Consider the following 22743-nt stretch of genomic DNA (forward strand, 5'->3'; position numbering starts at 1 on the left):
CATAGATAACACTAAGCAGTGAATTATTCAAACCAAGAGAGACTTGCTTGATCATTTCTTTCCTGTATTAATGCTGAAAAAAGCAACTTCTACTCTCTTGACTTCCTTGAAAAACTTCCCGGTGCTGTTATTTGGAATTACTTTTACCAAAGATCTTAAGTTCAATATAGGTCAAACCCATCACATACAGTATTTGTATTCCTAGGAGGGTGTGTTCAAGTGCTGTTTGGGAAAATCACGCCATGTTTTATTTGCACTGGAGAAGCAGGCAAGTTGAAGGAACCTCGAAGTCCAATCCTTTGCAAAGAGAAGGCGTGGTTTGTAATGCTATTTGTTTGTTTGTTTGTTTTTAAGTTTATTGGGGTGACAATTGTTAATAAAGTTACATAAGTTTCAGGTGTACAATTCTGTATTACATCATCTATAAATCACATTGTGTGTTCACCACCCAGAGTCAGTTCTCTTTCCATCACCATATATTTGATCCCCTTTACCCTCATCTACCACCCCCTTCCCCCCTTACCCTCTGGTAACCACTAAACTATTGTCTGTGTCTATGAGTTTTTGTTTCTTCATTTGTCTTGTTCTTTTGTTGTTTTCAGTTTTATATACCACATATTAGTGAAATGATATGGTTCTTGACTTTTTCTGTCTGATTTATTTCACTTAGCATAATAATCTCAAGAGCCATCCATGTTGTCGCAAATGGTACCATTTCACCTTTTCTTATGGCATAATAGTATTCCATTGTGTGTATATACCACAACTTCTTTATCCAATCATCTATTGAAGGACACTTTGGTTGTTTCTATGTCTTGGTGACCGTAAATAAAGCTGCAGTGAATATAGGAGCACATATATCTTTATGGATAAATGTTTTCAGAATTTTTGGGTAGATACCCAGGAGAGGGATTGCTGGGTCATATGGTAATTCTAGTCTTAATTTTTTGAGGACCCTCCACACTGCCTTCCATAATGGCTGCACCAGTCTGCATTCCCACCAACAGTGTATGAGGGTTCCTTTTTCTCCACAGCCTCTCCAACACTTGTTACTATTTGTCTTGTTGATGATAACTATAATGCTATTTGTAATGCTAATAAACTCTACCCTACACATCTATTTAGTGTCTGATATACTGAGTTAGAGTTTCTAGAAGTGGGGCCACACTGTGCTTCCATAATATGAAGGGGTAGGAGGACATTATGGCATTTTGCTTTCCCGTATCTTGGTGCATGAGATTCACAAGCAGATAAAAGGCTGAAAATGTATCAGGAGCTATTTTAATTACTTCCAGCATGATTAAGGAGACCCAGAAGAGCATAGTGGAAAACTAATATTTGTGTGAAGAATGGGGGTGGGTGCATATAGGTAAACTCTCATTGGTATACATAAGGCCATTGTGATCCTATGGTCAGATAATATGGAATGTCTTGTACAAACTTCATGTATTCCTGGGCCTGTGATCATTGCATCTCATAGTAAATGAACAAAAAGTTGTCCTAGTTTGGTGTATCAGTCTCTCTTTAGTCTAACATCCATTCTCTGTTCCTATTACTCCTTTTCAAATTTTTAAACTTCATTAGTCCCCAAAGCCTATGCGGTATAGGCCCCTGGAAGGTTTTCATTTATACCTCTTTGTCAGATGGAACTTGAACCCGTCTTTCACCCTTTTTGACCGTGATTCCTAAGCACATTCCAAATGTAGGAAAATCCAGAGTAAGATAGATCGGTTTCCATTGGTTTTGAGATTTTCTAGCTTTCCAAGATACCATTCCTTTGTGTCAGCCAATGGAGGACCATACTTCTTCTCTCCATTCTTCAAGCAACCAAGACTTTCGGACCTTAGTGCTTTTGTTCATGCTAAGGATCTGTCTGGAATCCTTCCACCCCAACTCCCACTATCATTGGATAAAATGCTTTTGATTTTAAATATCAGAAACCAAGTAAAGGTGGCTTAAATAAAAAAGAAAAGATTTACTGGTAAGACAAATGGTTTACTTAAAGAACCCAGAGTCAGTAACATAACTGGGCCTCAGGAACCAGGAACCAGAGGCAGTAGAAATTCAGGTAGTATTTCCTTTCTCACATTTCTTCTTGGTTCTCATCTCTACTTTTCTTTGCACACCCACTTTATTCTTTGCTTTTTGTGGATGGGCTTCCTTTGTTCTCTGTTCATACAGTGGAAGACATGATGTCCTCCCTTCTCCCAAGTTTTATAAGCTATAGACTCAGCCACTAAGAGAGGCTAAGGCTTTCTTTCTTTCTGGGTCCCAATCCCAAATTCCAAGGAAAGCACTCTGATTGGTCCACCCTGTGTCAGTGGCCTATTCTTGGACCAATGATTTCTATCTAGGGGCCAGGACCAAGTAGTAGAAATATAACATACTGTTAATACAATAACTGTAGGCAAGATGTGCAGATTCCGCAAACTAGGTAATTTACTCAAAAAAAAAAAAAAAAAAAAGAACAGGGGTGGGCAAGTCAAAGGATGTCTGCTATTCTCCTTCTCCATGCCTATGAAACAAATAGACTTCCTTCTTCCCTGTCTTCTTCCCTCCCTCTTTTCCTTTCTTCCTTTTCTCCCTCTCTCCCTCACTCCCTCCCTCCCTCCCTCCCTCCCTCCCTCCCTCTCTCCCTCTCTCCCTCCTTCCCTCTCTTCCTTTTTTCCTTTTTTCTCCCCATATTCAGTAAATGTCTCAGGCAAAATGCTAGTTGCTAGAAACAGTTCTGAATAAAACCTGAACCTTATCTCAGAGATCTTATAGATGTGCAGAGAATGCAAGTATAGGAAAGCTCCTGATTATCCTCACAACCTAGTTAAAATATCTCTCATTAGTGGAGAAGTCTTCCCTGACCCTCTCCCCATCTTCAATTCTGATAACTTGGTTGGTGTTACTCTCTCTCTCCTTATTCCCTGTGGCTCCATGTACCTACCTCTATGGTAGTAATCACATTTCATTACAGTTTCATTTCCATGACCTGCCTCAGGAATCTATAAATTCCTGGGGAAAGATATGGCCTCTAAATTCAGAGTAGCTGGCCCAACATCCGTGTTCAGTGAACGTATGTTGATTGAAAGAACTGATGTCCTTTAGGAAAGACCTCAGAGGCCTCTGTTTCTCTATTTCTGTAAGGTCGATGTGGGGACACCGCATAGCTCCACGTATCAGTGGAGATAGCTTGGCATTTCTTAGGAGGACAGGGACACACAGACTATTCATTTTGAACAGGAGTTGGGGGAATTAGTCTGCTGCCTATGGGTGCAGTAATCGATAGCCCTCAGCAGTCCCAGTGGGAAATGCTTCACAGCTGTGTTTATTACACCAAAGGCAGGTCAGACCATTAGTTTGACAGCTTTGTTGAATCTTTGGGTTTTCCTTCCTAAAAGAGAGGTTTAGGACAGAAGTTTCTCCCTTCTGTTTACTCCATCATTCACTATTTCTCTTCCTCATCAAGCTCCTACCTGTTCCAACCGATAGAATCAATATTCTTAGTTTATTGAGGGGGAAAATAAGTAAAATAAAATCTGTCCAAGCACAGTTTGAGTGACTCACAGAACAATGAACAGCACCCAGGTTTGATTTAAATGATGATTTTCTTTTTAATTAGAAAAGTTTAAAAAGTATGTAGCCAGGGCTTGTGATGCTTGTAGAACTGACTCATGGTCCTTTTGGATTTTTGAGTGACTGCCATTGTTAATTTCTCTTTTTCAACAACACATAATTGACACTCAAGAGCTCTACAGTTTTCCTATTTTTCCATGAGTCAGTGTTAGTGGCAGGGCCATTTCTCTTGGGCCTGTGCTTCCTGATGAGTTTAGTATGATGCTGGCTGCTCAGTCCTTGCCATTCTTGCTGGATTGTATACTCTGAGGTGCTGGGTACATAGGACATTTGGCAGGGAAATTTCTACTGCACTTACTCAAGCATTCTCTTCCTTTACATTTTCTCCTTGTTCCACATTTTGGGGACAAAATCAGTAGAAATAATTGCCTTCTTCTCTCCCTGCTCTTTTTTTTGGGGGGGTGGTGGGGAGAGGGATGGGATAGGATGCTTCAAACAACGACCGTGTTAGTTAGCAGAGAGTTTTATCTAATCAAGATGTTTCCTCTGTGAAACATCTCCTCTGTGAAATAAAATTAATAATAGAACACACTTCATAAGGTTGTTGTGAAGAATAAAACAGGAAGTAAATAAGAAAATACATGTAAAGCACTTAGAATACTGTGTGACTCAGTAAGTGCTGACTAAATGTTAGCTGTTATTAATTTTTCTAAGGCTCCCCAGGTGCTCACCACTATCTCAATGTAGAAAAAGGCAAATGAACAAACAAGTCAGGATTCATCCTTCTACACCTCCTGGCTCTCTTGTGCCACTCAGAACACCGGGAGAAGTCACCGATAATGTCCATCCTCCCAACTAAAAGTGCTCTTAGCTCAAACTCAATATGTAAACTAAATGGAAATACTCTGTATATACGTGGTTTTAGTGTGTTGCCAATGGGTTTTTGTTTCCATTTTTCTCTCACTCAAAGTGATCTTTCTAGTTAAACTATGAGCAATTGCTGAAGAAGAACAGTGAAGAAATCTGTGTTTTAATTAACTCTATTTCTAATTGTAATGTAGCTCTGAGTCACTGTCTTTTTGGTAAACAAGCATGAGAGTTACAAAGATTAATGAAGGTTGTCAAGACTGGTAGAAGAACAAAACTGAAAATTTCCATAATGATATCTTAGGAATTCAATACTTTACTTCATTTGATTTCATAAAGCCTGGAAAAGGTAGAACAGTTATTTCTGTTTTGATGTGTAAAAAAAGGCACAGAGGAATAGAGTCTCTTTCATAAGACTTGGTTTTGATATACCTTCCCTGTGCTCAAGCCCTCTTTGCCCTGTAATGTAATTTGGTTTTTCTTGTGCCCTTCTCCTACCAGAATGAGATCTTCCTGAGGATAGAAACATATTTGTTCATTTCTATGTCTCTAGTTGTCCATCTCAAGGCCTGGCATGTAGTACATGGCCGATAATGTAGAATGAATGAATGAATGAATGAATGAATGAAAGGAAAGCCAAGGCCAAAGACTTAAGCCTATGATTCTGAGGTAAATGCTTGTTTACTCCTTTTAAACTGCCTCCCCCACCACAGTAATCATTAAGTTATCAGAAGAAAAGGGGAAATGGCAACTTATGAAGATATAAACAGGAAGCACTAAACCAAGAATATAGGTTTTTTGGTACATTTTTTTTTTTTTAGATGGGGCACTTAAAGAAACATGTAATCTGAAAACATTAATCAGTCACCATAGATTTATTGAGGATGTGCTCTGTCCGGCTCTAAGCTAAATGATGCAGGCTTGCTATCTAGTTTGAGAGATAGGAGGAATAAATGTGAACAGGTTTCCCAGAGTCAACAGTGAAAACTGAAGCTCCCAAGAGATAGGGGAAGGAGCCGAGGATGACCTCTCGGAAGAGGCTGGATTTGGCCTGGACCTGGAAGAGTCAGAAGGAAGTAGCTAAAGGATGAGAATAGCAGAGGGAATCCTAAATTAAAAGAGGGGAAGCATCAGAGTAGACAGTGCTGGGTGTGCCTGTGGACTGCTGTGGCTATGTGCTCTACAGGACCTTTTAGGGGGATGAGAAATTCCCCTGTTTTCTTTCATACCAAGCTGGTTCACAGTTGCTCTTTATAATGGTCTTAAGATGTGCTCCTCTAATGATGAGCATTACCTAGTAGAGTTGTTCGTTTGTCAGAAAAGTCAATGTTAAAGGTGCCATGGGCAGGAAAGAAGAAAGTTGTTTCACAAAGGAAAATGGTACATTGAAACATGCTAAAATCTCTCTCTGGACACCCCATGCACTTCATAATGAGCATTTGAATCAGACACAAAATAGTTTGGTTTTACATTTTAAAAAAATCGATCGCTTTCTAGATAAAATTAGAAAGTTATTCAGCCTGTTGGAACCTTAATTTACTCAGTTATACCACAGAGTTAAAAAAAAAAAAACACTATCTTGCAAAATTGCTGCAAGGATAAAATGAGAAAATGTAGGAAAAGTGCTCGGTATGCAGTGGGTACATAATAGGTGGCTCATTAGATGCATTAGGTTCAAACTCAAATGCCCACAGGAACTAGGCAAATGATGTGAATGAATAATGGAGACTGAGTATCAGATGTGTATGAAGGCTGATGGGAACTATGGCAAAATAGATGTTGCAAGAGCTCTCTAAAAGGAACAACTGCTATTCAGGACCATCTAATTATTGTTACACTGGAATATGATCCTTGTGCTGTCAGATCTCTCTTTTTCTCTCTCTCTCTCTCTCTTTCTCTCAGAAACCAGTAATCTAGACTTTTATATGAAATCCTTAGGGCAACTGTGGCAGAGACTACTAATTACTCCCAGGATGCACTATTCCCTGTTTCTCTTTGTATTAGAACCTCAAGTTTTAGTTAGGCACATGTCCTCCCCCTTTTCTCTCCCATCAGCAGCTAGATAGTATATTTTCCAGCTTCCCTTGCAGCTGAGTGTGGCCATTGACTAAGTTCTGTTCAGTGGAGAATGAAGATGCGTGTGACATGTGAACGTTCATGGTCATAGCCTTAAAAAGAAGCTCCTTGAATTCCACTTCTTTTTTCCCTCTTTCTATTGTTGCTGCACCTGTTTCAACAACATGGATGGATTCATCATTTTCAGGGGCATCTGGGAGCAACCAGATAGAAGTAGAGTTGCATACGCCCCTGGATTGCCTACCAGTCCACATCGTTACTGAAAAAGAATTAAATGTCTATCTCATTTAAGCCACTGTTATTTGGTCTCTAATAAAGCAACAGGGCTAGTATCCTAAACAATGCAACCAATTTACAATTGAGAAAACAAAGGAAACACTGTATATATATAAAAAACATGGTTATGGGCTAAATTTGCTGTTGAGATGTTAGTTTTCTAAAGGAATGGAACAGTGCAAGATCCAGTCCATGTTGGCTATAAAATGTAGTCCCACTGGAAAAATCTGACTCTAAGTGTGGTAGGAATTCAGGTCAGTCAGGTACCAACCCAAGACTTCTCACATTCTTTCCTCAGTCACTGGCAGTGCGTTTGCCACTGCCAGGAGCCCTACTGTGGCCACCGCAGTACGAGCTGGACTGAAACAGGGACATTCTACCCCTGTAATAGGTGTCTCCTAGGTCTGCTGGTCCTAGTCACCCTCCAGGAGGCAGAGGCGTGAGAAAACATGGGCAAGTGGTGCTCCCATTGTTGAACACCCACATTTTACATCCACTGTAGTATTTAAACCACCCTCCCCCCATTTTATAGGTGAGGAAGTTGTGGCTGAGAAAGATGAAATAACTTTCCTGTAATTATTGGGAAAAACAGGGATTCCAATTTGTGACTTTTTGATGCAAAGTCTGCTTTTTTCTGCTGCCCAGCCATAGTATCTGCTTTATTGGTGTGCTGAGGCAGGCCAAGGGACATTATGAATCATATCAAGGAAAATGAGGAGGAAAAATAAACTCTGAGATCTCTGTTTGACACAATAGGCATTGCTTGAAATAAATTCATGTGTAGGAAATTCAAGGGGAGAGAGGAGGAGGAAATGAAAGATGTGATTTTTTTTAAAGTTTAATACATTGAATAAACCTACAAGTAACAAATAGTGTTTTGGAGCATCATTTTCTTGAGGTTTCTACAATGATGCATTTTGATCTTTAAGAAGAGAGGCTCATTAAACAGAAACATTATCTGCTTATCTGGGATGACAAATCTATCCTTCTCATGGCTACAAATACTTGGGAGCCTGATCATAAGCACATTTCGTTAATCCTGGCAAAGATTAATGAATGCTAATTACTTTATTCAATGGCAAAAACTTCGGTTTGGAGTAAGTGTCATATTAACAATTTCGGCTATTCATATTCTAAAATGAATCTATATAATGCATCACTTATAATTCCTGTGTGTTTGTTCCCCTTCTTTCAGAGTCACTAGTAGACTTTCTTCATTTTATAGTATAAAGTAATCCAATTATTTCATGACTGTCAATTATTGCTTTAAAAAAAAAAATCACACTTTGGGTTTCAGTTCTCCAGTGAGCTAGGGCCATTACTCAGTATTTGTTGACATTATTGTTGCAGAGCCTTTGTTTCCTTCCAGTCAAATGTACTCCCATTTCAATATTGAAGTTTCGGGAACACCAATGAGCAGTTCTGAAATTGCACAGTTGATGCTCTTAATTGCAGTGGAAAGCCTGGAGACCATGGCTGAGTTGCAAATTAATAAAATCCTTCTGAAGTGGAAAGGTCATATTCAAAGAGCTTGTAGGATTTAGGTTATAAAAACCTGAGAAGGCATCTACATTTGCACAGGAAAAATCATACCCTGATGCAGCCCTGATAATTAGAGAGGAGTAAAAACGGGAGTGTTCAGCACAACCAAGACAAAGTTTGCCATGGAAAAGCAGGAGGTGGGGGGCCATATGCCACATGAGGGGGAGGGGTCATATGCCACATTTGTCCCATTTCTTTCCTCTACACCCCAAAGTGACAGAGACAGGAGAGCTCCTTTCAATGATAAATGCAAATGTCTCTAACCTCACTAAGTGTAAAAGCCACACAGGAAGTAGAGGTCAGGGAGAGAGAATTGGACTTCTTGTTCAACCCTTCAATCCCCATAAAATTCTTTTTTCTTTTGGCTACAAATTCCCTTCCCTCCTGAAAGTAAAACTCATTTCTACAGATCTTATAAAAGATACTACTTAAGTTATTTATGTAAAATAGGGTCTGATAATTCTTTCCAACTGCTAAGTAATGTCTCGTTTCCTACTCTGAATTTTAGCTCTCATGTCATCTCAGGTTCTTGGTCCACAGCACCTTTAAGTTTCCATGCTATTCCCTCTTTTTGGCTTTTCCACTTTTCCATGGTGATTTACTTCAACATTTCTGCTTCATAGACTCATTGTGGCAGGATCATAAATCTTCTTTTTCTTCTTGTTACAAGGCCCCAGAAATACTTTCTTCTAACAGCCCTTTACTCATATAATCTGTTTCTATGATCTTAGCTTTCTAATTCCCAATTCTTTCATTTTTAGAGTCGGGACACAGCCTCTGACAATGATGGCCCTTTTAGCACCTGAATAGAGACCATGTCCTTGTCTCCCTAAGAGGCAGATACAGTTCTCTGGTGTCTCAACATTTTTGTACCTCGAAAGGGGGCAGAGTCTGGGCTTTTAGCTTAATATCTTTACATCCCGGTTTCCCCATTTTTATCCTAAAAGCAGACACCAACTCTTCCTCCCGTCAGTTATGTGCAGTGTGTCCAGCACTTTTCGAGCTTTGAGGCAAAATTCAGCTTCTTGTTTGGTTTCCACAAAAAATTCAAGTAGGTTTACTAAATATCTGTGGAGTCACAGGGAGAGGTCCTCTCACAAAGCACCTAGCACTTCTCTTGGAAAATCTGTTAGTCTTGTCTCTTCTTCCTTCTTCCCTTCTCCCTACACCTTAGTCAGGGATTCTGCTTTTCTGCTGATACTTCCACGCAGAGTTCTGCTGCTTTAACTCCATTCTTCCCAATTTTTTTGGCATCTATTGTTTCCTGTTTTATGTAAAGCAGCTCTTCGCTCCTCTGAAGGAAATCTAGTGCCCAACCTAACACCTTTGTCTGGGAGGTAGATTCTTCTAGATATGGATGGATGAATTTAGGCTTAACCAGTAGCTATTCACCAAAGCTAGCTTTGTCCTTACAGAATTCTCTGACAACTGCTATTAACAAAAAGACAAACATTGCTGCATATCATTACTCATAAAATGGGGTTATTAACACTTCATAGGGTTGCTGAGAGGAGGAAAGGAAAGAGTGAAGATAGAGGATTCCGCAAGTGTGGTTTATCATCATCATCACTGAATCAGATTACCCGAGTTTTGTCTCCTCTCTCCCTGGGTCTGTATGGCTTCCTCCATTCCAACTCTTACAGCTGAATTGTCTGAGGTTGCTCCTGGCTTTGGGCTCCCCAAGGGCAAGCACTTCACCTTTTCCATACCTGTGTCTCCAGCACCTGCTGCAGTGTCCAGCACACAGTGATGCACAATAAGTGCTTGTTGAACAGTTGAATCTCTTTGGCCTGGGGAGCTTCTGGTATATTGTAAAAAAGGACTGTGTGTAGAAAAAAAGATCTGAGAAGAAATGGAAACTCAGGTAGGGGCCATTGCTGAATCAGTGCACTGAGAGCACTTTGCAGGGAGGAGCGGGGAGAGGCTCTGCTCGCTCCTTTGTGGATCCCCAGGGCCCAACACCATGGTGGGCCAACACCATGACGGCAGGGATCCCCACTGATAATAGACTGCTCACATTCATTCTATGTTTTAGCAACTTGATATTTAATTTTTTAAATTTAGTAAATTATTTATGTTTTAATAAGTAACCTTTAATATCAATGAATGAGGTCTAACTATATGAACTATCATAAGTCACTTAAAGCAAAACAAAAAAGGATTGACTCCTAAGGACCTCTATGCTTTGCACTCCTAGTTCTCTTTCCATTGTTTGAGCAGTCACATGGCTAACAGAATGGGAGGAGGAAGAAGACTCCTTGGCTGCCTGGGATCTAATTTTGTGCGATTCCTTCCCTGTATACTCTGCTTCTCCCAGGTCCAAATGTGGTGGAGAGTGGGGAGGGCTGCGCTAAAACACGGGGGCATCCTAGGAATATGCTAATAATTTGATATCCTATCAATATGATATTCTTAAACATTTGTTATCAGAGGCTGAGGACCTATCTTATGGGGAAAGGATGCAGATTGCAGATGGGAAAAAGATGTAGATTATAGCTCTAAACAATTTATATCAACCCCAAATTTGTGTACCCAACTTAGGAAAGAGAAATCTCTACATTAACCCAATCACCTTTCTTGGAAGGCAGCTCATGAATATGCTATCTCATGCTACTTGACCATGTTCCTGAGGTGGGTGAGGGGCTCCTCCATCCCCAAGTGGTTTTTAAAAAATACTTTAAAATAAAATACTTTAAATAAAATACTTTAACTAAAATAAATAAATAAAAATATATTATAATAGATAATATAATATATAATTATATAATATAATATATAATATAAATATAAATAAATATAATAAATATAAATAAAATAAAATACTTTAAAATAAAAATACTTTAAAATAAAAATACTTTAAAAGTTTTTAAAAAATACTTCTTCCAAAAAATACTTCTTGTCTAAAAATACTTCTTAGACAAACACCCTGGAAAAAGTTCTTGTAAAGAATATTTTTCCTTAATGTGATGGCTCAGTGTGAGGTCGGAGGGATAGTGGATGGGGGGAGGGGGGTTCACAGTGTGAGGGATATAAATGATGAACGTCTAAGTATTACCTTGTCTTGTACACCTGAAACTAATAAATTAAAAAAAAAAGAATATTTTTTCATCTCATTAAATTTCCAATGATTTCTTAGCATCCATTATTGGTTGACATTGCAGCTGATGTCACCTTAATATTGATCCACATTTAGCTCCACCATGTCACAAACTAATAAATACAAAATTCACTGCTTCTCCCTCTCTATTCTGGTATTTTCATAGGGTGTTGATTGTGAAATGAGCTGGACTTACATCAGATCCTCCAGCTTGGGAGGAAGTTGAACATTGGCCTAAGAAAAGTATCTTATAAACATATGATTCCACTTATTACATAGGAAGACATAATCTGAATCTTGATATGATTTATTATTAATTTTGATCACCACAGGTTTTTGGCTTCTAGTATTGGATTTATTATTCCAACAATTGATGACTGTTAACTATGAGTTTTTGAAATGCTTTCCCAGGTTTTATGTCTCTAAGAGGAGGTCCTGGAATAGCATTCTGGAGCATTCCTCACAAAAGTAGCCCTGGTAAATATGATTTGACTGACTGGATGAATATATGACTAGAACACTATCTGGCTGATGAAAGATGTTGCTTTTATTTTGGGCTTCCACACTCTGAACTGCTGCTCAGATTTACACAACTGTAAAATGGGAATAGTGATTTCTACCATGTTTCTTTATAATGGGTGAACTCAGTTGATAACCAATCTTATTCTGATATGCAGAACACAAAATTTTGGTGCTGAAAAAGACCATAGAAATCTATGCTAACGACTTCCTTTTACAGAAGAAGCACCTGAGGCCAGAGGTTGAAAGACTTGCCTAAGGTTTTCTGTCATACAGTCAGAGGCTCTTTCTATTTGGCCTGTATTGGCGACAGCATCTTTTACTATTCACCATTATCAGTATTTTTCAGGTTTTCTCCAGCTGTAGCACATCTGAGGACTCCTGATGTGGTAGGGTTTAAGCTACCTCAAGCCCCATGCCAGTCTCTTTGTGATGATGCTAGCTATCCAGAGCAAGGAAAGTTAACAAAATCCCATCTCATGTAGAAAATTAATGAACGGATGAACTCATTGGCTGTATGGGGTATTCTGAAATCCAGATGGACACCTGACAGAATCACATCAAATTTTCATGGAGGCAATTAGTTCCCTCCACTAAGAGCCATTCAATTATAAACTAACAATTAAACCCCAGCCTACCACATTAAAATGTGATTAGTCCTTCTCTGATAATACATAGGAAACATCAAGGTGATTATGAGGGAGAAGTAAGAAGGTCTGAAGTACAAGACTATTCCTTTTCAGATTACATACTTCATTATTCACTCACCAATGGGTGTGATGGCAGAATCTCTTTGGTGAGACACACTAGCCATTTCTTTTGTTGGTGAGAATGGGGAGTTCTGTATGTCATATATTTGACTTCTGCTAAGGAATTTTCTAAAATATAATGTGCTATACTGGTTCAGATACCAGTCAAAAAAGACTTTTCAAATGATGCTTGAAAAGGTTGAAACACCTAGGACTATTCAGCCTGAAGAGGAGACAGCTGAAGGGCACTTAAGAGTTTTCTACTGCATGCACAGTTTTTCTAGCTAGGCCAGTAATAACCTGTTCTTTACTTCTACTGAAGCCAAACACACAGAAACTGTATTAAATTTTAGTGGATTCTGGGTTAAAAATTAATTAATCAAGGGCAATATTATTCAGAATTCTTGGGTGAAAAGGAGAGAAACCCAACTTAGACTTATTCACGCAAAATAATAATTTTTGTGTTTTTTTTAACTGACAAGATCATGGATTATCCAGTTCAGGGAAGTCTTGATCCAAGTTCTCAATCGTGCTATTAGGACCCAGTTTCTTCCCTCTTCATCTCCAGGCCTGCCTCCTCGCTTCCTTTCTTTTTTTCCCCCCAATCTCTCTCTCTCTCTCTCTCTCTCTCTCTCTCTCTCTCTCTCTCTCTCTCCCTCCCACCCTCCCTCCCTCCCTCCCTCCCTCCCTCCCTCTTTGCCTCCCTCCCTTCTCCCCTCCCTCCCTCCCTTCCTTTATTCCTTCCAAAATTATTGAGCTAAAATGAACATAACATAATGTTAACCATTTTTAAGCCAACAATTTTATTACATTCATATTATTGTACAACCCCCACCTCTATCTAGTTCCAAAGCATTTCCAACACTCCAAAGTAAAAGCACTTACCCATTAAACAGTTTCTTCCTATTCCGCCTCCCTCTAGGCCCTGGCCACCACCAATGGGGGTTCTCTGTCTATGGATTTATTTGTCCTGCACATTTTATATAAGTGGGATCATACAGTCTGTGACTTTTTATGTCTGGCTTCTTTCAATTAGCATTACGTTTTGGATGTTCATCCATACTGCGGTCTATATCAGTACTTCATTTTTTATGGCTGAATAATATTACATTGTGTTTGTTTATTCATTCATCAGTGGACATTTGGGCTATTTCAACTTTCTGAGTATTGTGAATAGTGCTGTTATGAGCATGTATGTACATTAACCTTTTTGAATACATGTTTTTAACTCTTTTGGATACATACCTAGGAATAGAATTGCAAGTTCATATGGCAATTCCATGTTTAGCTTTTTGCGAAACTACCAAACTGATTTTCACAGTGGCTAAACCATTTTATATTTCCACTAGCAATATACCACGGTCCAATTTCTTCCACATCTTCACCAACACTTGTCATTCCCCACAACCTTTTTTTATTTTATTATTAGTTTCAAGTGTACAAAACAACATAATGAATAATTAGGCATTTACATCCCTCACAAAGTGATAACCCCACCAAGTCTACTACCCATCTGACATCGTACATAGCTATTACAGTACCATTGGCTATATTCCCTATGCTGTACTTTACGTCCTGTCACCATATATATATATATATATATATATATATATATATATATATATTCAACTATATATATATATATATATATATAGTTGATATTCAAAGTTAGGCATTTATATAATTTATGAAGTGATCCCACCGATAAGTCTAGTACCCATCTGACACCCTACATAGTCTTTACAACATTATTGATTATATTCCCCTACTGTATTTCACATCCCAGTGACTATTTTGTGACTACCAATTTGTCCTTCCTAATCCCTTCACCTTTCTCACCCATCTCCCAAACCCCTTCTCATCTAGCAACCATCTGTTTGTTCTCTGTATCTATGAGTTTATTTCTCTTTTGTATATTTGTTCATTCTGTTCTTCAGATTCCACATATAAGTGAGATCATATGGTACTTGTCTTTCTCAATCTGTCTTATTTCACTTAGCATAATATCCTCTAGGTCCATCCATGTTGTTGCAAATGGTAAGATTTCATTCTTTTTTATGACTGAGTAATACTCCATTGTATAAATGTACCACAATTTCTTTATCCGGTCATCTATTGATGGGCATTTTGGTTGTTTCCATATCTTGGCTATTGTGAATAATGCTGCATAGGGGTAAACATAGGGGTACACACATTTTTTCAAGTTAGTGTTTTCAATTTCTTTGGAATGGAATTGCTGGGTCATAAGGTAGTTCTATTTTAATTTTTTGAGGAGCCTCCATACTGTTTTCCATAGTGGCTGCACCAGTTTGCAATCCTACCAACAGTGCACAAGGATTCCTTTCTTCATGTCCTCTCTAGCACCTGTTGTTTGTTGATTTATTGATGATAGCCATTCTGACAGGAGTGAGGTGATATCTCATTGTGGTTTTGATTTGCTTTCTCTGATTATTAGTGACATTTAGCATCTTTTCATATGTCTAATATGTCTATTGGCCATCTGTATGTCTTCTTTGGAGAAATGTCTATTCAGGTCCTCTGCTTATTTTTTAATTGGATTGTTTGTGTTTTACTGGTGTTGAATTGTATGAATTTTTAATAAATTTTGGATATTAACCACTTATCAGATATATTATCAGCAAGTATCTTTTCCCATTCAATAGGATGTCTTTTTGTTTTATTGATGGTTTCCTTTGCTGTGCAAAAACTTTTTAGTTTCATGTACAGTAGTACCTCGGTTTTTGAACGAATCGGTTGATGAACATTTCGGTTTATGAACGTTGTAAACCCAGAAGTAAGTGCTTTGGTTTTCGAACATGCCTTGGAAGTCGAACATGTCACATGGCTTCCGCTGAGTGCAAGATCCTGAGGCCTAGCTGTTGGCTGTTGAGTCCTGAGCACCCTGAGGTGATATTTGGGCTGATTTGGTGACTGTGTGCAATCAACCTGTGTTCATGTCATCTCAGGAGCCTTCTGCCAATCAGTGCTTGCTGTGAGAAATGGATAAAAGCTGCAAAGCCAAGAGAATCATTAACAGAATAACAATACAGGTGAAGAAGGAAATTATTTCCAAACACAAAAGTGGTGTCCGTGTATGTGATCTGGCAACATAGTTTGGTATTGCCAAATCTACAATTTGTAAGATCTTAAAAAATAAAGAAGCCATGAAAGGAGCCAATGTTGCAAGAGGCGTTAAAACACTTACAAGACAAAGAACGCAGACAATTGAAGAAGTGGAAAAATTGCTTTTCATATGGATAAATGAAAAACAGTTGCCCTGTGACAGCATTTCTGAGAGCATAATTTGTGAAAAAGCTTTACATTTGCATGCTGACCTCATCAAAAACACCCCTGGAACAAGTGCTGACAGTGATATTTTCAAAGCAAGTAGAGGGTGGTTTGAAAAGTTTAAGAGGAGAAGTGGCATACACAATGTGGTTAGACATGGTGAAGCTGCCAGTACCAACAAAGAAGATGCCGACCAATTTGTTTTGGAATTTAAAGATTATGTAGAGGCAGAGGGTGCCCTTCCCCAACAAGTTTTCAACAGTGATGAGACAGGCCTCTTTTGGAAGAAAATGCCAAAGAGGACCTACACAACAAAGGAGGAGAAATCATTGCCAGGACACAGCCCATGTAAGACAGGCTAACCCTTTTATTTTGTGGGAGTGCAAGTGGGGATTTTAAGTTGAAGCTTTTGCTAGTCTACCATTCTGAGAACCCCAGGGTATTTAAGAAAAACAATGTCATAAAAAGCAAATTCCACATGATGTGGAGAGCACACAGCAAAGCTTGGATAACAGGCAATTTTTTTATTGAGTGGGTTCATGAAGTGCTCAGGCCAAATGTAAACAAATACCTTCAAGACAAAACTCTTCCAATGAAGTGCCTGCTTGTTATGGATAATGCTCCAGCTCAGCCCCCAGGCTTGGAGGATGCTTGATGGAAGAGTTCAGTTTTATCAATGTAAAGTTTTTGCCCCCCAACACGATTCCTCTCATCCAGCTCATGGTCCAGCAGGTCGTATCTAATTTTAAGAAGCTTTACACCAAAGCACTGTTCCAAAGGTGCTGTGAGGTGACCTCGGACACAGAGCTAACCCTCTGGAAGAATCATTTCAATATCCTACATTGCTTACAACTCATAGACAAAGCATGGGGGGATGTGTCTCACAGAACAATGAAGTCAGCATGGAAGAAATTGTGGCAGGATGCTGTCCCTGAACGGATTTGAGGATGTTGAAGAGGACGCTCCTAGTGTTGAGGATATTGTGTCTCTGGGAAAGTCCATGGGCTTGGAAATGAGCAGTGATGATGTGGAGGAGTCAGTGGAAGACGACAAGTCTGAACTCACCACAGAAGAACTTCAGCACATTCTGATGGAGCAGCAACAGGCGGCAACTGAGGAATTGTCTTCGGAGGAAGAGGGAAGAGAAAGTGTTTCTACTGCACTGATCAAAGACGTGTGCAAAATGGGTTGAAATGCAAATTTTTGTTGAAAAATATCACCCTGATAAAGCTGCTGTAAGTCATGCCACTAACACTTTCAATGATAATGCTATGTCTCACTTTAGACAAATTTTAATACATTGGAGAAAGCAAATGCCAATTGAAAAATTTTTAGTGAGGAAAAGATCCAGTGAGTCTAACCAGGTGTCAGTGGTGTAAAAAAATCAAGGGAAGGAATGGCAGGAGAGGAGTCACCTACAGTGATTATGGAAGAGGGCTACAGAACACCTGAACAACACTCACCTATTGTGATTCTGGAAGAGGACCACAGAACACTTGAAAAACAGTCACTTATCATGATTATTGAAGGGGATTCCCCCATCCAAACCATGACTATCATCATTGCAGGTAAGAAAAAATTACATTTTCATTTTTATCATGACAGTACTGTTTTTACATTGTGTTTATTTATTATTGTTTTTGCAGTACAGTATATTGTGTTTACTGCTTTCATTGTGTATCATTTTATGGCTCTATCGTATCATTAGATAGTAAAATTCATGCCAAATTGCTGTTTTAGGGGTTGATTTCAAAAGTCTGAAATGGATTAATCCATTTTGCATTACTTTCTATGGGACACCGTGTCTCTGTTTTCGAACGTTTCAGAACTCGAACGGTCTTTCGGAACGGATTACATTTGAAAACCACTGTAGTCCCATTTGTTTATTGTTTTCCTTGCCTGAGGTGATAATAGCAGTAGAACATTGCAAAGGGTAATGTCTGAGAGTTAACTTCCTATGTTTTCTTCTACGAGTTTTATGGTTTTGGGTCTTACATTTAAGTCTTTAATCCATTTTGAGTTTATTCTTGCATATGGTGTGAGAAGGTGGTCCAGTTTCATTTTTTTGCATGTATCTGTCTAGTTTTCTCAGCACCATTTATTAAATACTGTCTTTACCCCAATGTAAATTCTTGCTTCCTTTGTCATAGATTAAATGACCATATAGGCATGGATTTATTTCTAGGCTCTCTATTCTGTTCCATTGATTTATGTGTCTATTTTTATGTCAATACCATGCTGTTTTAATTACCATAGACTTGTAGTATAGTTTGATATCAGGCAGGATGATACCTCCAGTTTTGTTCTTCTTTCTCAGGATTGCTGTGGCTGTTGGGGGTCTTTTATGGTTCCTTATAAATTTTAGGATTATATGTCTAGTTCTGTGAAAAATGTCATGGTATTTTGATAGAGATTGCATTGAATCTATATGTTGTTTTAGGTAGTATGGACATTTTTAACTATATTAATTCTGCCTATCAATGAGCATGGTATATGTTTCCATCTATATGTATCTTCTTTAATTTCTCTCTTTGATGTCTTGTAATTTTCTGAATATAGGTCTTTTACTTCCTTGGTTAAATTTATTTCTAAGTATTTTATTTTCTTTTTTTGATGCAGTTGTAAATGGGATTATTTTCTTAGTTTCTCTTTCTGATAATTCATTATTGGTGTATAAAACTTCAACTCATTTCTGAATATCAATTTTGTATCCTGCTACTTTACTAAATTTATTTGTCAGTTCTAATAGGTTTTTTTTGTGTGTGGAATCTTTGGGGTTCTCTCTATATAGTATCATGTTGTCTGCAAATAATAACTTTATTTCTTCCTTTCCCATTTAGATACCTTTTATTTCTTTTTCTTCTCTGATTGCTCTAGCTAGAACTTCCAGTATTGTGTTGAATAAAAGTGGTGAAAGTGGGCATTCTTGTCTTGCTCCTGAACTTAAGTGGAAAGCTTTTAGCTTTTCCCCATTGAGTATAATGTTAGTTGTGTGTTTGTCATATATGGCCTTTATTATGTTGAGATATGTTCCTTCTCATCCCACTTTGCTGAGAATTTTTATCATAAGTGGGTGCTGGATTTTGTCAAATGCTTTCCTGCATCTATTGATATGACCATATGCTTTTTATTTTTTATTTTGTTAATGTGGTATATCACATTAATTGATTTGTGGATATTGAACCAACCTTGCATATCAGAAATGAATCCCATTTGATCATGGTGTATGATTTTTTTAATGTACTGCTGAATTAGGTTTGCTGATATTTTGTTGAGAATTTTTGCATCTATGTTCATTAGGGATATTGAACTATAGTTTTCTTTTCTTTTTTTTTAAATAATGTCTTTGTCTGGTTTTGGGATCAAGGTAATGGTGGGCTCATAGAATGAGCTTGGGAGCTTTCCCTCCTCTTGGATTTTTTGGAACAGTTTGAGGAGAATAGGTGTTAATTCTTTTTTGAATGTTTAGTAAAATTCACCTGTGAAGTCATCTGACCGAGAACTTTTGTTTGTAGGAAGCTTGTTGATTACTGATTCAATTTCATTGGTAGTAATCAGTCTGTTCAGAATTTTTGTTTTTTCTTGATTCAGCCTTAATTGTATGCTTCTAGGAATTTATCCATTTCTTCCAGATTGTCCAGTTTGTTGGTGTACAGTTGCTTGTAGTATTTTCTTACACTTTTTTGTATTTCTGTGGCATCAGTTTTAACTTCTCTTTCCTCTCTGATTTTATTTATTTGGGTCCTCTCTCTTTTTTTCTTGATGAGTCTGGTTAAAAGTTTGTCAATTTTGTTTATCATTTCAAAAAACCAGCTCTTGGTTTCATTGATCCTTTGTGTTGGTTTTTTTGTCTTTGATATGATTTCAATCTTCTTAAATTTATTGACACTTGTTTTGTGACCTAACATGTGGTCTATTTGGGAAAATGTTCCATGTGCACTTGAAAAGAATGTATATTCTGCTGCTTTGGGAAAGAATGCTCTAAAAGTATCAATTGAATCCATCTGTGTCATCAAAGCCCACTCTTTCCATGTTTTATTTTTTTGTTGTTGTTATTTTGTTTTGTTTTTCTGTCTGGAGGATCTGTCCATTGGCATCAATAGGATGTTAAAGTCCCCTACATTGATTGTGTTACTGTTTATCTTTTCCTTCATGTCTGTCAATATTTGCTTTATATATTTAGGTGCTCCTATGTTAGGTGCATAAATGTTTATTAGGGTGATGTCCTCTTGTTGAATTGATCCCTTTAATATTATGTAATGTCCTTTTTTGTCTCTTAGTATAGTCTTCATTTTAAAGTCTATTTTCTCTGAGATAAGTATTGGTACCCTAGTTTTTTTCTTGTTTTCATTTACGTGTAATATCTTTTTCTATCCCTTTACTTTCAGTCTGTGTGTGTCTTTCTATCTGAGGTGGGTCTCTTGTAGACAGCCTATGCATGGGTCTTGTTTTCTTATCCAGTCAGGTACCCTATGTGTTTAGATTGGACCATTTAATCTATTTACATTTAAAGTTATTATTGATAGGTACATAGTTGTTGCCATTTTATTATTTATATTTTTGATCTTCATTGGTTTGTTTGTTTTCTCCTTTCTTGTGCTTAAACAAGTCATTGTAACATTTTTTGTAATACTGGCTTGATGGCAATGAATTCCTTTAGCTTTTTTTTTTTTTTGGTCTGAGAATCTCTGTATCTCTCCCTCAATTTTAAATGATAGCTTTGCTGGGTAGAGTAGTCTTGGTTGTAGATCCTTGTTTTTCATCATTTTGAATATTTTCTGCCACTCCCTTCTGGCCTATAAAGTTTCTGTTAAGAAATCAGCTGACAGTCTTATGGGAACTTACTTGTAAGTAACTATTTGCCTTTTTTTTCCTGCCTTTGGAATTCTTTCTTTGTCTTTAATCTTTGTCATTTTAATTATGATGTGTCTTGATGTGGGCCTGTTTGGGTTCATCTTTTGGGGGGAGTCTCTATACTTCCTGGCTTGTATGTCTATTTTCTTAATTAGGGAAGTTTTCAGTCATTATTTCTTTAGATAGGTTCTCAGTCTCTAGATCCATCTCTTCTTCTGGAACTCCTATGATGCAAATGTTGTTACGCCTGATATTGTCCCAGAGGTCCCTTAAACTACCTTTATTTTTAAAAAATTCTTTTTTCTTTTTATTGTTCCAGTTAGTTGTATTCTGCTACGTTGTCTTCTAAATCACTGATTCAATCCTCTGCTTCACCTACTCTGCTGTTGATTCCTTCTATTGTATTCTTCATTTAAATTATTGTATTCTTTATTTTGGACTGGTTCTGTTTTATGGTTTCTATGTCTTTCTTTATGCTTGCTATCTCTTTGTTGAAATTCTCACTAAATTTTTAAAGCATTCTAATATTCAGTGTTTTAAAGTCTGTTTATGGTAGGTTAGTTGCCTCCATTTCATTTAATTCTATTTCTGGAGGTTTGTCCTGTTCTTTTATTTGGGACATGTTTCTTTTTTCCCCTCATTCTAGCTGCCGCTGTGTGTTTGCTTCTATGTATTAGGTAGAAATCCTATATCTCTGAGTCTTTGCTGAGTGGCCTTATGTAGTATGTGTCCTTGTGGTCCAGTGTCACAGTCTCCCTGATCTCCTGTGCATGTGTGCCAGGAGTCTCTTGAGTGTGTTCTCCTGTTGTAGTTTAGCCTTGATTGCTTTTGGCATTCAGTGCGTAGATTGACTCCCAGGCTGACTGACTCTGAGGATTGGGGACACCCACAATGTACGAGCTGCTCTGTGGGGGCTAACCCCTCAGAGGAGGATTTGCCCCCACAAGCTCTTGTGCCTGTTGAGACCCCCCCTTTGGGTATACGACTTGTGGGGCTAACCAAGTAATGCTCTGGTGTGGTATGAGGCTGGCTTCTGGATTTGTTGTTTCTGGTGTCTCTTGGGAGGGACTCCTATGTAGGCCAATTTCAGCCTTGCCTGTCACCGGCCTGTGGCTACCTGGTAGGAGCCACAAAGCTACATGTGGTTGGATGCTGCCTGTGCTGGACCTGGAGGCATGTGGAGGTGGCCTCGCTGTGAACTGCGGCCAGCTGCCAACAGTAGTGGGCCCAGGGCAGCACTGGCTGCCTTCCAGGCCCGGTCGTTGAAAGAGCCTCCTTAGGTGCATGGGCCGGGACAGTGTTGAGAATGCCCTCGGTGATGCACTAGCTGGGCGGGGTGAAGTCCAAGGCAGTCACAAGACATGGCTGGTGGTTTTTACAAAGTTAATGCAGATTTAGGTCTTATGCCAGTGCTGGGCCTGTGACCACTTTGCACAGCCCCCCAAGAATACTCTGCTAGCCACTGCTTGCCTCAGGCTCGTAAATTGCCCCAGAGTGGCTGTGGCACAGTTTGGGGTCACTGTCCATCACCAAAACCTCCCTGGGCTATTGTGGGCTGTCCACTACTGGAAAAGGCCTCTGAAACCTGTGGGGTGAGGCTAACCACCCTGGCACAAGTGTGGCCCTGGCAGTACAGTTCTAGGTGGGTGGGGCTAGAATCCAGGCAGCTAAGGGAGGTGGTCAGTGGTTTCTATAGTCAGTGCCAGCTCGACTTTCGCACCAGTGTTGGGCCTGCCACCATCCCGCAAAAACGCTCCGAGAACTCCATGGACAGCTGTCACCCATCTCGGGCCCATACGTTCCAGAGGGCTGCCCAAGAGACGCTGCAGCATAGGTCTTGGGTTACCGCCCACCAGCAAACATCTTCCGGGCCTCCAGTGGCCTGCTGCTGCGGCAAAAAGGCCTCCACAG

The sequence above is a fragment of the Rhinolophus hipposideros genome (genome assembly GCF_964194185.1).
Source record: "Rhinolophus hipposideros genome assembly, chromosome: 10".
Classification (NCBI taxonomy): Eukaryota; Metazoa; Chordata; class Mammalia; order Chiroptera; family Rhinolophidae; genus Rhinolophus; species Rhinolophus hipposideros.